The sequence below is a fragment of the Dioscorea cayenensis genome, chromosome 2 (assembly GCF_009730915.1).
Source record: "Dioscorea cayenensis subsp. rotundata cultivar TDr96_F1 chromosome 2, TDr96_F1_v2_PseudoChromosome.rev07_lg8_w22 25.fasta, whole genome shotgun sequence".
In the NCBI taxonomy this organism is placed as follows: domain Eukaryota; kingdom Viridiplantae; phylum Streptophyta; class Magnoliopsida; order Dioscoreales; family Dioscoreaceae; genus Dioscorea; species Dioscorea cayenensis.
In genome coordinates, this window is record NC_052472.1 from 4,765,857 (window position 1) to 4,771,076 (window position 5,220).

Sequence of the window (5,220 nt, forward strand, 5' to 3'; positions counted from 1 at the left end):
TGGCTTTGGCGAGTCGGTATGTGAGTTTGTCATCTCCAACCCTCATTGTCAACTCCCCACTGTACATGTCGATCAATGACTTGGAAGTGCACAAGAATGGCCTCCCAAGTATCAAAGGAACATATACATCCTCTTCAACGCCCAACACTATGAAGTCTACAGGAAATATGTACTTGTCCACTGATAAGTGCTTATATGATATTCCTTATGATGAGCATTACTTTTATCAGGTTTTAGCGCTAATATGTGTGCATTTATGTTACTTTCACGGATATAGGGTTGTGAAGCCGAATGTTAGAGAATGAAGCCAATGTAGATCATGAATGCACCATTAGGAGGAAAATCTTGAGAAGGATCAAACGCGATGACATAAGTCGGGCTCAAGATGCGAGAATATGTGCCAACCTCTGTGTATTTAAGTTAACACAATGATTTGGATGGGCACAAAGGCAGTCATATTGGAGTATCCTGACTTGTGTATTAATAGCAAGATCTTCACCGATGAAGCCGTTGTTGAAGAAGTAAAGCGGCCTACGATGTAAATGTGTGCCCGTTTATGTTACCTCGATGAAAACATGGATTCGGGAGTGTTTCGGGCCGGTATTGTAGCAGGGTATTGTAGCAAACACTATAGCAATCTACTGGAGCAGATACTGTTCATAGTCGTCTAAAAAAGAGAATTCCAGAGAATCCGCATGGGAGTGTGGATATTATCTAAGACCATGTGGAGATTTCACAAGGGCCTTGTGGGGAATCTATAGGGGCGTGCGGATTCTCTATTCCAGCCTTATTTAAGGCCGATTTCAGCCCCGATTTGAGAATTTTTTTGTCCATCTTTTCCCCAACTTGTGAGAGGGTGGCGGCTAGGGTTTGGAGAGGTATTGGCTAGGGATTGGGAGAGGTTCTATGGCTTCGACATTGCGCTCCGTTTGCAAGAAGGTTAGTGGAAGAGCTTTCATCGGCACCTATCCGGCGAAGTGTATCCTAGGCCCAACAAAGGGACCCTTGGACGAGTAGAGGCTTCTCCACAAGACCATCGTCATGACTACCGAGGGGATTCTTCTATGGATTACTTGTTTTAACAATCGATTTCATTGATTGTAATTGATAAGTGTTTGTGCGATATGAATGCGAAGCGTTCATTCCTTATGTTGAGCATTACTTTTCTTAGGTTTTTACATTAATATTTGTGTTTTTATGTTACTTTTACGCATATACTGTTCACAGCCGGCCGAGAAACCAGAGAAGTAGAGAATCCACACGGGCGTGTGGAAATTATCCACACCCGTGTGGAAATTCCGCACGGGCGCATGTAGCGTCCACGCCCGTGGAGTTGCCCGATTCCAGCCCTATTTAAAGCCGATTCAGCCTCGATTTTGGTATTCATTTCTCCATCTTTTCCCCAACTTGAGAGAGGGCTTCGGCTAGGGTTTTGAGGGCTATTGGCCAAGGTTTTGGAGAGGTTCTACGGCTCCGACATCGTCATTCCTGAGAAAGAAGGTTGGTAGGGAAGCTTCCGTCGAGGTGTATCCTATACCGGACGAGGGAATCCTTGGATGACAAGTAAAGGACTCTCCACAAGACAATCGACACGGCCATCGAGGGGGTTTCTTTATGGATTCATTGTTTTTACATTCTATTTCTTTGATTGTACTTAGCTCCATGGAGAGCTAAACCCCTAGTGGGTACTTGGGTGATTGTGAACCCTAGGATGTATTCATTTCTTTGAACTTCTTTATTATGCTTTCAATAAATTGATGTTTATTGTGAGTTCCAACATTAAATGCTTGATTGTATGAACGTTTCCCCTAGAGTGACACTAGGGTTGAGAGTTCTTGTTGGTAACCTTGTGAGTGAGTGACACACCACGAGCGTTAGACAAAGCTAGTTTGGAGAGGGTTGAGAGTGTGAGTCGAGAGGTATAGGAGCGTCCCCTTTCCCCTCCGACGTGATAGATTCTACCTCCGTTCCTTGAGTTCTTTGCGGCCATAATAGAGTGAATGGTCTAAGGGATGAACCTCCGCTGGGACCTAGTTGCGCATGCAATGGAGTGAAGCGTTGAGGGGATCTTAGTATCTAGGGCTTAATTGTGGCTAGGGACCTTCCGCCTTGACCGAAGGGTTAGGTCTATAATTACGAAGCGATTTATCACTTGGAATCCCTAGAGCTCATTCAAACTTTATTCGAGTGCGAGGTTGAGAGGTTATTTAATCTCTCCTCCCGGACATGAATAGAGTTAGGCATAGTTGACCTTAGATTTGGGACTATGTATGTAAGGATTTCCACGACTCATCATTGCATTGATTAGGAAGCATAATAGAGAGTTCTTGCACTTGAAGTGATTATCCTAGGTGAAGCATTATCCGAGTACCCCATCTTTATCGATTGCCTTGCCTCCTCCTTACTTTTGCTCTCTTACTTGTTGCTTTTAATTGTTGAGAATTGAATCATTATCACACTTATCATTTGTTGATACTCCACATAGCTAAGAATCGAATTAAGTGTCTTTACTCCCTAACTCCCTGTGGATTCGACCCCGCTCACCCTGGATTATTACTTCGACAAACCCGTGCACTTGCGGGATATACGCAAGGGGACCTTGTCAGTAATTAGCTCCATAGAGAGTTAAACTCCCTAGTGGGTACTTAGATTCGTGAACCCTAGGATGTATTTGTTTCATTAAACATTGTTATATTACTTTCATTAATTGATGTATTAATTGAGTTCCATTCTTGTATGCTTGATTGTTTGAATACTTCCTTAGAGTGACACTAGGGTTGAGCGTTCTTTTTGGCAACCCTTGTGAGTGAGTGATACACCACGAGAGTTAGACAAGGCTAGATTGGAGAGGGTTAAGAGGGTGAGTCGAGAGGTAGCAGAGCGTTCCCTTTCCCCTCCGGTGTGATTCATCCTACCTCCATTTCTTTAAGTTCTCTGCGGTCATAGTAGAGTGAATGGGCTAAGGGATGACCTTCCACTGGGGCTTAGTTGCAGAGGCAACGGAGTGAAGTATTGAAGTGATTTTAGCACCTAGGGCTTAATTGTGACTAAGGACCTTTCACCTGGACCAAAGGGTTAGGTATACATCTAGGAAGAGGGTTTATCACTTGGAATCCCTAGAACTCATTGCGATTCTCTACGAGTGCGAGGTTGAGAGATTATTCAATTTCTCCTCCGGGACATGTATAGAGTTAGGCATAGTTGACCTTAGATTTGGGAGCATGTATTGAAGGATCTCCACGACTTATTAATGCATTAGTTAGAAAGCATATTAGAGGGTTTTTGCACTTGAAAATGAGTGTCCTAGGCGGAACAATATCCGGGTACCCTATTTATATCAATTGCCTGACCTCCCCTTTACTTGTGCTTTCTCTCTTGTCTCTTTTACTTTTGTTTACATTACATCTTGTTACACAACTATTATTCACTTTTCACATAGTTAAGAAACAATTCAAGTATTTTTATTCCCTACTCATTGTGGATACGATACCCACTCATGTGGGATTTATTACTTTGATAAACATGTGCACTTGCGGGACATACGCAAGGGGTGTTGTCATCCACCTTGACAAGCACGTCTTCAATGATGCCCCTCCGATGTCTCACTATTCGGTACTCATTGCAATGTCATCTGAGTGGGCCTAGGCTCTCCCAAGCCTAGCTTCTAAAAGAACGAGTATGGCATGATGTTGATACTAGCCCCTGAATCCGCCAATGTCATCTCTTCACCCAAACTGTCAATGTTGCATGGAATCACAAAGCTTCCGAGATCTTTCTTCTTGTTTGCCATATTCTTTTGTAGCTCCATTGAACAAGAGGCATCTAAGATTACCGATGCACTCTCTTTTAACTTCTTTTTGTTGGTCAAAAGATCTTTCAAGAACTTAGCATACCGAGGCATTTGAGACAACGCCTCCACAAAAGGAATGTTGATGTGTAATTGCTTATATAGACCCAAGAACTTCTTGTATTGCTCATCAGTTTGGTTGTTCTTCAATCTGGAAAGATAATTGATTCTTGGCTTGTAAGGTGAAGGTGCCACCTCCTTTTCTTTGTTGGCTCTCTCCTCAACCTCCACAACCTCGGGTGATTCAACATTGGTCTTCTCACTTGGAAGCCTACCTTCAAACTCATGACCACTTCACAAAGTGATCGCCTTCACATGTTCTCTTGGATTAGTCTCGGTATTGCTTGGCAAGCTTCCTTGTGGTTTCTCCGATAGAGACTTCACGATTTTCCCAACTTGATTTTCTTAATTATGCAATGAAGCGGTATGGTTGGGAAGTGTAGCCTCGGCCGATTAAAACCGTGCATCTGATGATTGCACAAATTGGGTCAATGCTTTCTCTAGATCGGACTTCCGGGTTTCCAAGCCTGAAACTCTATTCTCCATGTTTGGGGCTTGTTGTTGTTGAAAACCCGGTGGTGCAGTGTCCTTTTGTTGCCCTTGGTTGTTCCATGAGAAATTAGGGTGGTTCCTCCAACCAGAATTGTAGGTATTGCCATAAGAATTGCCTTGATTTCTCATTGCATTACCCACATAGTCAACTTGCTTAACGGAGTGTGTACCACTAACGGCTATCAGGCAATCGGATGGGGCATGTCCCTCCACTACATCTATCACAACTCGTTACAGCCGCCAATCTCGGAGAAGTTAGAGTGTCTAACTTCTTACTCAATACCTCCACTTGGACCGCCAATGATGTAACCGCATCGATCTCATAGATGCCGTCCACTTTCTTCTTCTCCCTAGCATTCCATTGGTAGTTGTTCAACCCCATTTCTTCAATTAGTTACTGGGCTTCTCTGGGGGTCTTGCTACGTAAGGTACCTCCTACCGCTGCATCAAGTAACTATCTTGTACTTGGGTTCAAACCATTGTAAAATGTCTAAATGATCATCTACTCTGGAAACCCATGTTGAGGACATTTTCGCAGGAGTTCCTTGAACCTTTCCCATATCTCGAATAGAGACTCCAATTCTATTTGGACAAAGGATGAGATCTCATTCCTAAGCTTTGCAGATTTACCGAGAGGAAAATAACGGGCAAGAAAAGCTTCTACCATCTCCTCCCATGTAGTGATCGATGCTCTAGGTAATGAGTGTAGCCACTGCTTCACTTTTTCCCTTTAAGCAAAATGGGAAGGCTCTCAACTTGATGGCATTATCTGCAACACCATTGATCATGAGCATATCGACACTTTCGAAAAATTCTCTATG

General features: G+C 43.3%; 1 non-coding gene across 1 annotated transcript; it reads left to right on the forward strand.

Moving 5' to 3' along the window:
- The first annotated feature begins 4,911 nt into the window (after positions 1-4,911).
- LOC120280977 lies at positions 4,912-5,018 on the forward strand. Its single transcript, XR_005542468.1, has one exon. It is a non-coding gene; the product is annotated as a small nucleolar RNA R71 (small nucleolar RNA).
- The last annotated feature ends 202 nt before the right edge of the window (positions 5,019-5,220 follow it).